Raw genomic sequence first — 18273 nt, forward strand, 5'->3', positions numbered from 1 at the left:
TTACTATAGACCCTGTTGTACAATATTGCTGCTTAGAGTACAACAAAGATCAGACCACCTAAAAATAAATTGCTTCAAAGATCCGAGACAATATTACTAATGAAACTCATACTTAAATTTGCATAAGTGCTCTGTCTCACAGATGATCAACAATTGATCCTAATTAATTCCTTGTTTTTCCCTTCCAACCTCTGCCAAATAATTCTGTCTAAAACCAGCCCCTTAATTAGTCACTCTTTATAGTAAGATTAGAATGGAACTACTGACTTCAAAACTAATGCTATTTCCAGCCTTCCTCTTTGAACTTCTAATATTAAAGTTAGAAAAAAATATACCACCCAGCAATAAGGCATTTAACCTCCTGAAATCCCCTTCCAAAGTCAAGGGAAACAAAGCTTACCCAGCAGCTGATAAGCAATGCAAAAAAAGATTATTAAGCAAGCACTTGAATCCAAAAGCCAGATAAAATATCTCAGCTTCTATTGAGTGCCTCCAAAACTGGCAGATAATTTGTGGCTATGGTGACTTTGATTCAAAACTTGGCCCATGATTTCTAAGGCAAATTAATGTAAGAACATGAAAGGGGGGTGGAGGGGGTCACAACATGTGATGACCTAAGACTTTATGGGACTTAAAATACGTGTGTTCCCAGATGGATCAAGAGAGACTCAGAAAAGGCATCGTCAGTGGCGTAGCAAGGGCCGATGCCATCCGGGGTGGTTCGCCGATGCGCACCCTCCCCCTCCCCAGGTGCAGCACGACACCCTCCCCCCTCGGCGCATCGATACCCTCCCCGGGTGCAGTGTGACAGCCCCCTTCGACGCATCAACCCCCCCCCCCCCCCCCCCCGAGTGCATTCTTACCTGCTGGGAGCTGTGTCGGTTCCACTGGTTCCCTGCTCTCTCTGCCCCGGAACAGGAAGTAACTTGTTCCGGGGCAGAGGGAGCAGGAAACCAGCGGAGCCGACACCCCCCCCCCCCACCCTCCAGCAGCGTGCACCTGGGGTGGACCGCCCCCCCCCCCCTTCCTACGCCACTGGGCGCCGTCAGTTCTTATTACTTAAACCACGGGTCCTTCAGATTGGTGCCACTTTTTATTTACGTTATCCATGCGAATGCGTAATCTGTTACTAGTTACTTAAATATGTTTTTTTTTTTGAGCCTTCACATAGTAACATAGTAAATGATGGCAGATAAAGACCTGAACGGTCCATCCAGTCTGCCCAACAAGATAAACTCATTTTACATGGTATGTGATACTTTATATGTATACCCGAGTTTGATTTGTCCTCAGGGCACAGACCGTAGAAGTCTGCCCAGCACTGTTCTTTTACTAAGTTGTGAAGATTCTGGAATCCTAAAGAGCTACAAGATTCTGGAATCCCAATTAGTAGCAACATTCCACGTAGAACCCCAAAGAGTAACATAGTAACATAGTAAATGACAGCAGATAAAGACCTGAACGGTCCATCCAGTCTGCCCAACAAGATAAACTCATTTTACATGGTATGTAATACTTTATATGTATATCAGAGTATGGTTTGTCCCTGCCTTTCTCAGGGAACAGACCGTAGAAGTCCGCCCTGCACCGGTTTTATTTTCCAAATACCGGAGTCACCACCCAATGTCCACTAAGATTCCATAGATCCATTCCTTCTAAACAGGATTCCATTGTGTTTATCCCACGAGCGTTTGAATTCCATTACCGTTTTCATCTCCACCACCTGCCGCGGGAGGGCATTCCACGTATCCACCACTCTCTCCATGAAAAAATACTTCCTGACATTAGTCCTGAGTCTTCCCCCTTTCAACCTCAATTCATGTCCTCTAGTTCTACCGCCTTCCCATCTCCGGAAAAGGTTCATTTGCGGATTAGTACCTTTCAAATATTTGAACGTCTGTATCATGTCACCCCTGTTTCTCCTTTCCTCCAAGGTATACGTGTTCAGGTCGGCAAGTTTCTCCTCGTACGGTTTGCAATGCAAATCCCATACCGTTTTCGTAGCTTTCCTTTGCACCGCTTCCAGTCTTTTTACATCTTTAGCCAGATACGGCCTCCAAAACTGAACACAATACTCACCAAATAAACTAACTATTTACAATACATTTTTTAGGTCCCATCAATGAGGCTTCTCCTGTCCCTCCATGACCCTTCTTAAAATGTCTATTAGCAGCAGCAGGAGACGGCTGTGTGTTTCCTGCTGCTGCTGTACAGAGTGCCGCAGTGCTGCAACCTCCAGCAGCAACTGGTTTAATACAGCAACCAGTTGCTGCAGGCGTTGCAGTACTGCGGCACTGTTGTCCAGTGCTGGGGCTGGCGATGTTGCTGGGGCTGGTGGGTGCTCCTCCTCCTCCCCCTCCAGAGGAGGCTCACCACCCATAACCACCATTTGCTGTTCCTCCTCCTCCTCGACCACTGGTAATGGCACCGCCTCCTCCTCCTCCAGCTGCTGCTGCTACCGCCCTGTGTATGTAAAAGGATTGTCCTTGAGATCAGCACATCCAACATGGCTTGCATAGTGCAGGAGCTGGCTGGCCTGAGGCGGGGGATGGGGAAAGGTGTGGTGAACCCTGGGCTATACCCATGGGGTGTGAGATGCATGAGATGACATGGCAGGCAACCCTGGTCTGACACAGAGTACACACTCATTGGTCGGCAGCATGTTTGCATTATGATTTGTGACTATGCTTGGCTGACCATTTTGGGTTTGTTATTTTTGGGGGAGGAAGCACAACTTTAATATGAGGCAATGACATCCACTAAGAGTAGGACCTCAGGCAGGAATACCATGAAACAGTATTCACCCCAGAAAGGGGGATACAGAAGTGAGGCATGTCATCTCATTCATCTCAGAGGAGGTTAGTTGGAAGTTGCAACCACACTCATGAGAGGGTAGCTGCAGCCTCAGGCCTTGATCTGGGACAGAGGTGTTATGACTTACTAGTTGCCTATTAGCCACATGGAAACTGATATTGTACACGACATTTGCATTATTAAATAAATACATTTACAAATGAGTACAGGTGCCCTGTTTATAATACTTACGTCGAGCCCTGAGGCGCCGTCTCACTGCCCTTATCATGTCAGGGCTCTCCCGCTTTATTTGGCGTAACCTGCGCGGCAGGGACTCGAGGTCCCTCCGAATGCCAAATCTTCTGCAAGATAATAAGTTTGTACACCAGGAGTCAGGGAATGGTCCTTCTTGCCTTCAGCACACAAATTCATTTGGAAATTCAATAGGAGAGACACACAACACCGATTTTGGGGGGGGGGGGGGGAACATTACATTGGTACAGGTGATGTAATTGAGATGGACATGAGGACAGAGAGTACCGTTTGTGTGCAGTATTGTAGGGATGTGGGAATGGTTTTCCTTTCTAGTACATAGATTCTATTAATGAATGTGCACATATCACTGATTACCCTTGAATGCAGGCTACAGTTAATGCTTACATTACCTGGATGTCTCACCGCCACCTGAAGCTCAACATGCCCAAAACTGAGCTCCTTATCTTCCCACCCAAACCAACCTCTCCCCTTCCCCCATTCTCTAATTCTGTCGACAATACGCTCATTCTTCCTGTCTCATCTGCCCGTAACCTTGGGATCACCTTTGACTCCTCCCTCTCCTTCTCTGCACATATTCAACAGATTGCTAAAACTTGTCGTTTCTTCCTTTATAATATCGCCAAAATTCACCCTTTCCTTTCTAAACATGCTACCAGAACCCTCATTCACACTCTCATCACCTCTCGCTTAGATTACTGCAACTTGCTTCTCATGGGTCTTCCACTCAGCCACCTCTCTCCTCTTCAATCTGTTCAAAATTCTGCTGCACGACTAATATTTCGCCAAAGTCGTTATGCACATATCAGCCCTCTCCTGAAGTCACTTCACTGGCTCCCTATCCATTTCCATATAAAATTCAAGCTCCCTACACTCCCTCCCAGGGACTCCATTCACTAGGCAAATCTCTCCTAATTGCACCCTTCTCCTCCATCGCTAACTCCAGACTCCGTTCCTGTTGACTCGCCGCACCTTATGCCTGGATAGGCATCCTGAGCCATTACGACTAGCTCCATCCCTGGCTGCCTTCAAATCCCGGCTTAAAGCCTAACTGTTTGATGCTGCTTTTGACTCCTAACTTGTCACTTACTCATAACCTTTATCTTGTCTTCCTCTCTTCAATAGGCCCTTCCCTATGTGTCCTTCTGTCTGTCTTACCCTTATCCTTATTGGTCCTGTCTGTCTGTCCTGATTTAGATTGTAAGATCTTTTGAGCAGGGACTGTGTTTTCTTCATGTTCACTTGTAAAGCGCTGTGTACGACTGGTAGCGCTATAGAAATGATTTATAGTAGTAGTAGTAGTAGTAGTAGTAGGAAGCTCTTATATGTGTAGCTACAGGAGGGAGAGGGAGCAAACACTTACCTTTCCGACCTGTCTATTATTTGACACCAGGCTTGGATAGAGACAGTCCTGGGGGGCAGGTGGTGGTGGTGCATAAAAAGAATGCGCCGGTGTTTTAAACAAAGGTGCACCAGGCACAAGCTTTCAGCGTAAAGACATGCTTGTCAGGGAATAACCGTTGGAAAACGTGCATCACCTTATATGGACGTCAATGCGTGATGGACGTCCTTACATGCACAGTTGCATATATAGTCAACCATCCCGTCTATGGGCGGGTCAGCCCGTGGACGTCCTGACATATATAATGGGTCCGCACATGGACGGCCGTCACGCATGGACGTCCATAACGTGCATGGACTGTCGTCACGCGTGCGGGGCCTTATCTGGATGAGTACGTGTTCATACATGCGGAGTCTTCCTTATATGGATCATTATCAAGTGTACGAACCTATTCATATATACACAATAAAGTATGTATGTTCCTTATGTTTCTCAAAGCTGCATGTTCTGCAAGTACAGGGCATGTAGTTGCGGACATCCAGGTACGGGAAATGTAAAGAATATTAATGTGCAAAATACAGTAACAAAGACATGTTTTTTGCAGCACTGCCGAAGGACGTCACTCTTACAGGCCCACCGTACTTCGGCGGGCCTAGTAAGATAGAACTAAAAAGAACTAAAAGTCAAGTTAGAAGATTAGAAAGAGCATGGAACAAGAAAAAAAACGAACACTCACTCAAAGACTGGAAACAACTACAAAGAAAATACAAATACACCACCAGACAAACTAAAAGAACGTACTACAAAACCATAATAGGACCAAATTACAAGGACACACACAAACTCTTCTCACTTGTAAACAAACTCCTAAACACTACATTGGTTACCTCTAATAATATAGACACCCCATCCGCAAACAACCTTGCGAACTATTTCAATGAAAAAATTATAAAGCTCAGACTCATGATACCTACCAACAACACTGAGAGGCATATTTTCAAAGCACTTTGGGAGGCTAAGTTCCATAGGTTTCTATGGAACTTTGGGAGGCTAAGTGCTTTGAAAATGAGCCTCTGAGTACACAAGCATCCTTGAATGTCTAGACCCAAAACCTGGAGAATGCCCAGCAGATCGATCATGGACCAACTTTGACACAATATCGTCAGAAGAAACCTCACATTGGCTCAGAAAATACGCCAAGTCACAATGCAAATTAGACATTTGCCCTAACAGCCTAATAAGATCTGCCCCTAAACAATTCAAAAAAGACCTCACGAATCATGTAAACCACAGACTTCAAAATGGTCTCTTTCCCACTGATAAAGGAAATATCTTACTGACTCCGCTACCAAAAGATGCTAAGAAAAGCACAATGGACCTAACCAACTATCTATCGCCCAGTAGCTTCTATTCCGCTCACAACCAAACTCATGGAGGGCATAGTGACGAAACAACTTACCGAATACCTAGATAAAACACTCAATCCTGCATGAATCTCAATCAGGATTTCGATCAAATCACAGCACCGAAACTGTATTAGTATCTGCAATGAACTCATTCAAACAAGCAATTGCAACTGATAATAACATACTCCTCCCACAATTCGACATGTCCAGCGCCTTCGACATGATTAACCATGAAATACTATTACACATACTAGAATACTTCGGAGTAGGAGATACAGTTCTCAAATGGTTCAAAGGATTCCTGACCACAAGATCATACCAAGTAACAACAAACGCGGACACAAGGATCCCCCCTCTCACCAACTCTCTTCAACCTAATGATGATACCTTTAGCCAAACTTCTAGCCAATCAAAACCTCAACCCCTACATATAAGCAGACGATGTCACGATTTACATCCCGTTCAAACATGATCTAAATGAAATCACCAACAAGATAAACCAAAACCTCCAAATCATGCACTCCTGGGTGGACGCATTCCAGCTAAAACTTAACACAGAAAAAACACAATGTCTTGTACTCACTTCTCAACACAACACAAACAACTACTCCACCATAACCACACCATACTGCTCCCTTCCCGTGTCACAAAACCTGAAAATCCTTGGAGTCACCAGTGACCGAAACCTCACACTTGATGCCCACGTGAAGAACACGACAAAAAAGATGTTCCACTCCATGTGGAAACTCAAAAGAGTAAAACCTTTCTTCCCGAGATACATCTTCCATACCCTGGTGCAGTCAATGGTAATAAGTCACCTGGACTACTGCAACGCACTTTACGCTGGCTGCAAAGAACAGACTATCAAAAAACTCCAAACAGCCCAAAATACTGCAGCCAGACTTATATTTGGAAAAACTAAATATGAAAGTGCAAAACCCCTAAGAGAGAAACTTCACTGGCTACCACTAAAGGAACACATCGCGTTCAAGATCTGCACGATTGTACATAAAATCATTCACGCAGACGCCCCAATCTAAACCTCATTCTAAACCTCGTGGACCTACCTCCCAGAAACGCCATAAGATCAGCACGCAAATTCCTCAATCTGCACTTCCCCAGCTGTAAAGGACTAAAATACAAGCTGATACACGCCACCACCTTCTCTTACATGAGCACGAAGTTGTGGAATGCACTACCTACATCCCTGAAAACCATGGATAAAATAACTAACTTTCGCAAATCTCTGAAGACACATCTCTTCAACAAAGCCTACAAAGAGAACCCATAACCTACAAAACTACCTCACCAACCCACCCAGTCATTAAAATCCACCTTCTACACTAACCTGCCTCACACCTTCTTTCTCCCTTCCCTTACCTAATCTGTGTACTTTACTAATTGTAACTGATAGCCTGGAATGACTATATCATAACAAAACTCTGTAAGCCACATTGAGCCTGCAAATAGGTGGGAAAATGTGGGATACAAATGCAATAAAATAAATAAAAATAGACGTCCTTCAGAGGTGCTGCAAGAAACATCTTTGTTACTGTATTTTGCACATTAATATTCTTTATATTTCTCGTACCTGGATGTCCGCAACTACATGCACTGTACTTGTGGAACAACCAGATACATCAGAGAAGTCCACAGTAATAAGGACATCTTTCTCGTAAAACCGCCGAAGGACCATATGACAAATATTGGCAAGAGTGAATGTTGGGGGTGTCCTTTTTTACTATACTTTGGGCGTCCCTGATTTGGGCATTTCGCACTGCGATAATGGAATGTCTAAGGATGTCCATACTATTTTTCGATTATACCTACCTGATTTCAGCCGACTTCATGAGAGCGTCCTCATTCATACTTGGACGACCTTTCGAAAATGCCCCATCATTTTTGAGATACGGCGACCAGAACTGAATGCCTGCTCAGTCACAGATTATGTGTGTTTGAATGATATGGAGGGGCATTTTCGAAAGGGACGTCCAAGTTGCGTTTGGACATCCTTGCAAAACAGCAAAATCCAGGGGCAGGGAAACCCGTATTTTCAAAACAAGATGGACGTCCATCTTTTCTTTCGAAAAATTTGGTCGTCCCTAGACATGGACGTTTCTGACTTTCAGCGATTTTCAAAACCAAAGACGTCCATGTCAAAAACGGCCAAATGCAAGCCATTTGGTCATAGGAGGAGCCAGCTTTTGTAGTGCACTGGTCCCCCTGACATGCCAGGACACCAACCGGGCACCCTAGGGGGCACTGCAGTAGACTTCATAAATTGCTCCCAGGTACATAGCTCCCTTACCTTGTGTGCTGAGCCCCCAAAACCCCACTACCCACAACTGTACACCACTACCATAGCCCTTACGGGCAAACGTTTATTGAACGTATTACTAACAACTACAATTCATCAAATTATAATTAATTGGAAAATTTTTAAGCTTGTTAATTTTCACTTTTGGTGGAATTCAGTTTGTATGATATGAGAAAGCATTTAAGCCAAGAAGCTTCAAGAAATTCATAGATATCTAACAACTGTTAGACCAATATATAAAACAGTTATATTTGTTAATTTGAAAGACATGATTGTTTTTCTAATATGCTCATTTCTTTATATTGTTATTTGATGTTTTGTTTGATTTTTTTTTTTTTATTTAAATTTTCCAATATATCACCACATAAAGTGAATATGCAATCGGCATTATTTAACATTAGGAAACAAAAATGATAAGTATATATCTTTACAGCCCATTTGTCCACAAGTTAAAGAAATTTGATTCCAAGATTAAGGAAATTAAAAAAGAAAAAAAAATACAAAAATTAATAATTAATAGATGCGTCCTCTGGTTCAGACCCCAGCCTGCTAAATTAGGGAAGGTTTACTATATTCACATCAACTCTTGCATCAATAAACTCTTTCAACTGTTTTGGATCTACAAACTGAAAATGTTTACCCTCAAGCACCACATTACAAAAACAAGGAAATCGCAAATGTTTTGTTTGATTTTATCGTCTGTTTGTAATTGGATCTTTAATAATCTTAATACAAATTCTGATCCTGAAAGCTACACAAACTTAATGAACCCTCAACATGTACTTTTTCCCAAAGAGAGGGCAAGCAGCCAAACAGTTATTTTTTTCTGGATAATGGCTTTTGAAACTTTCCCTCATTTTAAATATAGATTCATGAAACAAAGATTTTACAGAGTCGTTCTGGAAGGGGTGATGTAGGGATAATCAAGTTTGTTGAGTTTGACTATCAAACTTTCGGGAGGGGGGGAAGTTTTGAAAGATAATTGAGGGAGCTCACAAGGCTGAAAGGTCACCTACCGGCTCTTTTACTAAGTTGCGTAAGCGCGTACGTGTGTCCTACGCGCGTCAATTTTGAACTACCGCTTGGCTACCATGTGGCCTGGGTGGTAATTTCAATTTTTACATGCATCTGTGCAGAACGCTGGAAGATTTTCTGGCACGCGGCGCTAACCAGGCAGTAATCAGCGTGTGCACGCACTGACGATTACTGCCTGGTTAATGCATGAGACCTTACCACTAAGCCAATGGCGGTAAGGTCTCAGGCCCGAAATGAACACGTGCTGATTTTTATTTTCCCGCATGTCCATTCTCGGCAAAAAAAAGGCCTTTTTTGCAGGTGCGCTGAAAAATAGACCTGCGCTGGTCCAATACATGCATGTAGACCAGCACAGGCCATTTTTCGGCACACCTTAGTAAAAGGACCCCCTAGTGCATTTCATACCCTTGCAAGAGCCCTGTGAATAAATTTTCCCAAGCCTCTGACTGAGAAATCATATAGCGAGAAGCAGGGGCATAGCCAGACTTCGGCGGGAGGGGGGTCCAGAGCCCGAGGTGAGGGGGCACATTTTAGCCCCCTCCCCGGCACCACCGATCCCCCACCCCGCCGTTGCCGACACCCCCCCTGTCATTGCCAACCCTCCCCCCGCAGCCACTGCCACCAACAACTTTGACTCCCCCCCACCGCCGACCCTCTCGACCCCCCTCCCGCCGCCAACCCTCCCCCGCCATCGCCGTCGCCTACCTTTGCTGGCAGGGGACCCCAACCCCCGCCAGCTGAGGTCCTCTTCTTCCTTCGTTCTGTTTCCGAGTCTGACATCCTGCATGTACAACGTGCAGGACGTCAGACTCACAGAAACAGAACGAAGCTTTGCAGATCAGCCAGCAACGGACGTCAGACTCACAGAAACAGAACAAAGGAAGAAGAGGACCTCGGCTGGCGGGGGTTGGGGTCCCCCGTCAGCAAAGGTAGGCGACGGCGAAGGCGGGGAGGGTTGGCGGCGGGAAGAGGGGTCGAGAGGGTTGTCGGCAGGGGGGTCCAGGGCCAAATCTATGGGGGCCCAGGCCCCCGTGGCCCCACGTAGCTACGCCCCTGGCGAGAAGACCAGTGGTGGAGGGTGGATGACTCTTAGCAGGTGACACCACAGAAACTATGAATGGAGTTACCTTGAAACATTTGTCTTTTATTATAACAGCCAGCATGGTGACACAAATATTAATTCAGACGAGGAATCACAAAGATCGGCCTTGTTTTTCTGCTACCTTATTTTCAATTTTTCTGATTATGCACAGAAACTATGGTTTATAGTGGAGAGAGCATGAGAGAGACTACAGTTGCCCTGGTAACTAAAACATTATGTTTTACTTCAAACAGCCCATGTTAAGGGGACGATGAAAAGATAAAAAAAAATTTCATTTACCACACTTGAAGAAGGAATCCTTATTTGAATTGTCACACTGAATTCGGGTCTCATTTCGTCTCTTAGAGGCTTGTAGGGAACTGCCTGTTAAAATCACTCTTTTCTTCCCTAATAGAGTTTTACAGAGTCATTTTTTTCAATGTATTTATGGTTGTTGGTTTTATAATTTTAAATAAAACTGAGGGGCGGGGGGGGAGTGCGTGCGCATTTAAAGATGATACTTCTCAATTTGCAGCTGTTTAATGTGGAAAATAAACCAGCAAGCTGTTGAGTGAGACAACATTTCAGGCTGATAGAGAGAATGAAAGGCTCAGATTAGAGAATGACACGGGGATGGGGACGGGGACAGAGTTTGCAGGGATGGGGCGGGGATGTGGACAGAGTCCACATGGACGGGGACAATCAATTGTTCTTTTTGATAGTTGATGTATCTGGCAGTGGTAGACTCACTCCTGTAAAATCCCCTAAATCTGGTAGTCCACTGGATTGAGATCTAGACCAGGGGCGGACTGACTATTTGGGCAACCGGGCGGTGCCCGAGGGCCCAGAGGCTCTAGGGGGCCCAGAGGCTCTGCCCAGTTGTCCGCCAGTGCCAGCAGGCTTACTTTGAAGGGCCCTGGAGGTCTAGTGGCTTCTTCAGGGGCGGCCGGGCAGGAAAGAATCCCACTTTTTCCTGCCCGCTGCTGATACTGTGCACGGGGCCAGCACCAGTGTGTTTTAAAAATGGCTGCCAAGACTTCCTGCAAGTTGCTGAATAGCTCCCAGCTTCTCTCTTGCTGGGAGAGAGAGCTGGTTGAGAACAAACTCCCAGCATGCAAGGCAAAAACTCTTGTCCAGCATATCTGAACTGTAAGTAATTTTTCCCTTGTTTGACTACTGCATTAAAGAAAATTTTGGTTCAAGAGTTCTCAGTCTTATCAGAGTGATATTCTATACTCTGGTTTAAACTGCATGCCTTTCAGGATGATCTCATTCTCTCAAATGTACTGATAACACTCGCCGTAGTACTTGCATTGTGCCAAAGAGGCAGGGCCATCAAGAGGGGGGAGGCAGGGAGGGAAAAATTGCCCAGTCCGAGCCTGCGGAAAGCTTCTTCCTGCCTACCTGTTTCCGGATCTGTCCTCTCCTATTTCCTGCGTGCCATCCAGGCCCCAGATAAGTACATAAGTAATGCCACACTGGGAAAAAACCAAAGGTCCATCGAGCCCAGCATCCTGTCCACGACAGCGGCCAATCCAGGCCAAGGGCACCTGGCGAGCTTCCCAAACGTACAAACATTCTATACAATCAAGCCATTGTGACATCACTAATGAGGTTGGCTCTTATTGGTGGAATGAACCACTATGACATCACAATAGGTTAAATCACTGCTCTATGTAATAAAAGTGAGCCAAGTAGAGGACATAAGTACATAAGTAATGCCACACTGGGAAAAGACCAAGGGTCCATCGAGCCCAGCATCCTGTCCACGACAGCGGCCAATCCAGGTCAAGGGCACCTGGCGAGCTTCCCAAACGTACAAACATTCTATACCTGTTATTCCTGGAATTGTGGATTTTTCCCAAGTCCATTTAGTAGTGGTTTATGGACTTGTCCTTTAGGAAACCATCTAGCCCCTTTTTAAACTCTGCTAAGCTAACCGCCTTCACCACGTTCTCCGGCAATGAATTCTAGAGTTTAATTACGTGTTGGGTGAAGAAAATTTTTCTCCGATTTGTTTTAAGTTTACTACACTGTAGTTTCATCACATGCCCCCTAGTCCTAGTATTTTTGGAAAGCTTCACATCCATCTTTTCCATTCCACTCATTATTTTATATACCTCTATCATGTCTCCCCTCAGCCGTCTCTTCTCCAAGCTGTATAGCCCTAGCCTCCTTAGTCTTTCTTCATAGGGAACTCATCCCATCCCCACTATCATTTTAGTTGCCCTTCGCTGCACGTTTTCCAATTCTACTATATCTTTCTTGAGATGCGGCAACCAGAATTGAACACAATACTCAAGGTGCGGTCGCACCATGGAGCGATACAACAGCATTATAACATCCTCACACCTGTTTTCCATACCTTTCCTAATAATACCCAACATTCTATTTGCTTTCCTAGCTGCAGCAGCATACTGAGCAGAAGGTTTCAGTGTATTATCGACGACGACACCCAGATCCCTTTCTTGGTCCGTAACTCCTAACGTGGAACCTTGCATGACGTAGCTATAATTCAGGTTCTTTTTTCCCACATGCATCACCTTGCACTTGCTCACATTAAACGTCATCTGCCATTTAGCCGCGTGATATCGCGTTAATGCAATCATCCGGGTCCCGACTCCCAGTATGGACAGGAGCAGGAGAGGACAGACCATGGCAGGAAGAGGCCCAGGCCCTGTCCCTACCCTTTGAAGCAGAGACAGAAAGGTAAGGGGGCAGGCGGGAGGGAGGGAGTGGCAGCGTGAGTGGGGGGGAGCAGTGAACAGCAGTCCAGTTGTGCCTCGGGCCCGGCTGTGTCTCTCGGCAGCCCTGTAAAGAGAGCTTCTTTCAGGAATTCCTAGGATGTAAATGTATAGGCAACTTATCCGGGTGCACTTGGAAGTTCTTTTTGATCAAGCTTGTGGCATCCAAAATGATGGAAAATACTTCTGTATTTTTCTGCTACGTTTTCTTCGTTTCAGACTGCATTTCTTGGTATTTGAGGAGCTTTCTTCATGCAGTTCACTGAGTAATCGCTTAGGACTGACATCTCTTTAATCAATGCTGTTCTGCTGTTTTTCACTTTTACTGCTAATGTAAGTACAGCCATACTGGGTCAGATCAACGGTCTATCTAGCCCAGTATCCTGTTTCCAACAGTGGCCAATCCAGATCACAAGTACCTGGCAGAAACCCAAATAGTAGCAACATTCCATGCTTCTAATTGCTTCCTATCCCAGGGCAAACAATGGCTTCCCCATGTCTCTGAAAACAGCAAGGCAAACGATCTGCAAACTCCAAGATGGAAGGACAAAAAAAAAAAAAAAGCAGATCAATCAAAGAAAATAGTTTATTGTGAATGACAACCAAATAAACAAATCAGCCCGACACGGGCCGTGTTTCGCCCAACAGGGCTGCGTCAGGGGCTACACAGGATTCTTTAAAAGTCGAGATGACAAAGTTATGGAAGTCTAAAATCATGAATCTTCCAAAATGCAGTAAAAAAAAACCCAGCATGAACCGAATGAATCATAGTGACGTGAATACCGTCCTGAACCTTCACAATTCTAGAATGTTGTACTACTGTATATGTCCAATCATACTAAAACAAGTGATTATTATTATTAGGAAAGCAAGGGTCAGTTTGAGATCATGACCAACCACCGTATTTTACATGTCTATCTGCATCACCTCGTTGCTTTGGCAATGAGAAAAGGCAATTGGAATCACTATGTACCAAAATGATGGGCAAAATCTATTTCATTCCCCCAGTGAATGTATTTTTCACTTTAGAACAGTGGTTCTCAACCTAGCTCTTGGGCACACCCAGACAGTCAGGTTTTCAGGATATCCATAATGAATATGCATGAGATAGATTTGCATACAGTGAAGACTCTATCTCATGCATGTTCATTGAGGAATCCTGAAAACCCAGCTGGCTAGGTGTACCAAGTACCGGGGTAAGAACCATTGTTTTTAAAAGATCTTTAAACATTGTCAGCTATTTTGTGGCTAGTCTTATAGGGGGGAAAAATACAAAATATTATAGGTGGCTCTGGTAAGATAGTTCGACCACACCTTGAATATTGTGTTCAATTCTGGTCACTGCATCTCAAAAAAGATATGGAGGGGCATTTTCGAAAGAAACGTCCAAGTTGCGATTTGGACATCCTTGCAAAATGGTGAAATCCAGGGACGGGGAAACCTGTATTTTCGAAAAAAAGATTTCGAAAATACCGTCAGAGACGTCCAAATCCTTAAATTTGGACGTCCCTAGACATGGACGTTTCTGACTTTAAGTGATTTTCGAAACCAAAGATGTCCATGTCAGAAATGACCAAATGCAAGCCATTTGGTCATTGGAGGAGCCAGCATTTGTAGTGAACTGGTCCCCCTGACATGCCAGGACACCAACCGGGCACCCTAGGGAGCACTGCAGTGGACTTCATAAAATGCTCCCAGGAACATAGCTCCCTTACCTTGTGTGCTGAGCCTCCCAACCTATCCCCCTAAAAAAAAAACCCACTACCCACAACTATACACCACTACCATAGCCCTTACAGGTGAAGGGGGAAACCTATATATGGGTACAGTGGGTTTGTTGTGGGTTTTGGAGAGCTCGCTTTTTCCTTCACAAAAGTAACAGGTGGGGGGGGGTTATGGGCCTGGGTCCGCCTGTCTGAAGTGCACTGCAGTACCCACTAAAACTGCTCCAGGGGCCTTCATGCGCTGTGATGGACCTGAGTATGACATCTGAGGCTGGCATAGAGGCTGGCAATCAATATTTTTAAAGATGTTTTTTGAGGGTGGGAAGGGGTTAGTGCCCACTGGGGGAGTAACAGGAGGTCATCCCCGATTCTCTCCGGTGGTCATCTGGTCATTTCCGGCACCTTTTTGCGCCTTATTCGTTAAAAAAACACGTCCAGGTGAAAAAGTCCAAGTGTTCGTCAGAGACGTCCTTGTTTTTTTTCAATTATGGGTCAAAGTGTTAGGCGCGCCCAAGTCCCGCCTTCGCAATGCCTCCGACACGCCCCCTTGAACTTTGGACGTCCTTGCGATGGACTGCAGTTGGAGACGTCCAACATTGGGTTTCGATTATACCGATTTGGACATCTCTGGGAGAAGGACGTCCATCTTCCGTTTTGTGTCGAAAGATGGACGTCCTTTTCTTTCGAAAATAGTGGAATTAGAAAAGGTGCAGAGAAGGGCGACGAAAATGATAAAGGGGAAGGGACGACTTCCTCATGAGGAAAGGCTAAAGCGGCTAGGGTTCTTCAGCTTGGAGAAAAGATGGCTAAGGGGAGATGTGAGAGAGGTCTATAAAATAATGAGTGGACTTGAACGGGTAGATGTGAAGCATCTGTTTACTCTTTCCAAAAATACTAGGACTAGGGGGCACACGATGAAGCTACAAAGTAGTAAATTTAAAACAAATCAGAGAAACTTTTTCTTCACTCAACGTGTAATTAAACTCTGGAATTCGTTGCCAGAGAATGTGGTAAACACGGTTAGCTTAGCGGGATTTAGAAAAGGTTTGGATAACTTTCTAAAGGAAAAGTCCATAGACCATTATTAAAACTGACTTGGGGAAAATCCACTGCTTATATCTGGGATAAGCAGCATAGAATGTATTGTACTTTTTTGGGATTTCGCCAGGTACTTGTGACCTGGATTGGCCACTGTTGAAAACAGGATGCTGGGCTTGATGGACCTTTGGTCTGTCCCAGTATGGCAATACTTATGTACTTATGTGGATGAAGAGAGACGCTACAATTTTTCATACATGATATATTTTCAAGAATTCAGAACAATACACTAATTAGGTAAATTTCACTGCTTATTTAGAAATCATAATTATAACATACAGATCACATTGATGACTCTGACATGATCCATTTGTTGTTAGAGCTGAAATAAAACTTAATACAAACTTGTCAATCATTTAAATAAATTATTACTTGCATGGTTTAATTTTGCATTGGAGAGCATAAGTTCACTGATTTGTTTGAAATTCTGATTATTTTTCAAAGTAGTTGGAATGATTATATTTTAGTGGTAATGAGGTGGAGATGATGTAACACTGTTGAGTTTCAAAGATATTCCCTCTATACCATTTATGATGCCAGCACATATAAAATTTTGCATCCTTCATCATATCCCTGTATTTTTTGTAGTGATCCTGGTCTCCTTTTTTTCTGAATTATTTATAATAGGTAACAAGCAACACTTGACGATCTTTCACATCTGCCGCACTCTCCATCTGTGATACAGTTCAAGAAGAAAAAATAAGAAAAGAGAATTAAATGACCAATGAGTCAATAAGATATAACAAGTCTCCTATACCAGTTGAATTTGGAGGATATGTCTTAGAAAGATAAGCTTCTTGGAGAGGCAAGATAATCAATGACTCTTCCTCAAACTTGACTGACTGAATTTCTTTAATATCCTGTCCCTGGAAATCCATGCATCAATCCTGTCCAATTCTGCCAAATTAAGTATTAAAGGGATCCAGAGTGATAAATAGGGAACCTGGGTGTCCATCCATTAAAATAAAAATTGCCTTTTTAACAGCATATACGACATAAGAAGGGACTATCTAGAATGTTAACCTTTAAAGTGCCTTTTCTTTCTGCTCAGGAGCATGAAGGATCAAAAGGATATTTACATAGATTGAAGTACTTAGATCATGGACTGGAAAGACTTAGAAGCATAGTTATCAAGATGGGCTACCGTTAAGACGTGTTATTTTAGCACAGGTTCCATTTTATGCAATGCACCTAATTATTAATAACTGGGGTTAACAATAAAATAGCATGTCTTAATGGTAGTCCACATTGATAACTTCCCCCTTAATTAAAGAAAAAAGGAATGGCTCTAGAAATTGAAATCACTGCTCTAAGTAGATAAATGAGCCAAGCATAGGGGACTCAAGCCATTGTGACATCACTGATGAAGTCGGCTCTTAGGCATTGGTGGAATGAGACATTATGACATCACAATATCATCTCTGGTTACCACTGAGACAGGTATAGGACAATCAAGCCATTGTGACATCACTGATGAAGTCGGCTCTTAGGCATTGGTGGAATGAGGCATTATGACATCACAATATCAGCTCTGGTTACCAGAGCCTGAAACTCTTCACGCTAAGGGGGGAAGTTATCAACATGGGTGTTATTTTACCACTAACTCATGTTATTTTAGCACAGGTCCCATTTTATGCAATATGACCTAGTTAATAATAACAGGGATTAACAGTAAAATAATGCTGAAATCTGATCAGTGTGCGGCGGCAGCGGCAGCCAAAAAAGCAAACAAGATGCTAGGAAAGGAATGGTGAATAAGACCGAAAATATCTTTGTATCACTCCATGGTGCAACCGCACCTCAAGCATTGCATTCAGTTCTGGTCTGGTCGCTGTATCTCAAAAAAGATATAGTAAAATTAGAAAAGGTTCAAAGAAGACCAAAATGATAAAGGGAATGGAATTCCTCTCGTATAAGGAAAGGCTAAAGAGGTTGGATGAGGGGAGATATGACTGGTACAAATGCTTATCCTACCCCAGCTGGACTACTGCAATGCCATATTTCAGCACCTGAAATGTACTGATTACCAATTTTATTCTAATTTACTGTGTACTCTATATACTCTGATTGGAACATTCTTCTGTATTTCTTATTCCGGAAATGGTGATCGCCACTATGGTATTTGTAAGCCACATTGAGCCTGCAAAGAGGTGGGAAAATGTGGGATATAAATGCAGAAAAAAAATAAATTAAGGTCTACAAAATCTCGAGTGGTGTAGGACGAGTAAGAAGTAAATCGATTTTTTACTCATTCCAAAAGTACAAAGACTAGGGGACACTCAAGGAAGTTACATGGAAATACTTTTTTAAAAAATAGGAGGAGATATTTTTTCACTCAACAAATAGATGAGCTCTGGAACTCTTTGCCAGAGGATGTAGTAACAGCGGTTAGCGTATCTGGGTTTAAAAAAGGTTTGAACAAAATAAAATATTGTGTATCCAACCTGCTCTCATACTCCA

This window comes from Microcaecilia unicolor, chromosome 3 (assembly GCF_901765095.1).
Source record: "Microcaecilia unicolor chromosome 3, aMicUni1.1, whole genome shotgun sequence".
NCBI lineage: Eukaryota > Metazoa > Chordata > Amphibia > Gymnophiona > Siphonopidae > Microcaecilia > Microcaecilia unicolor.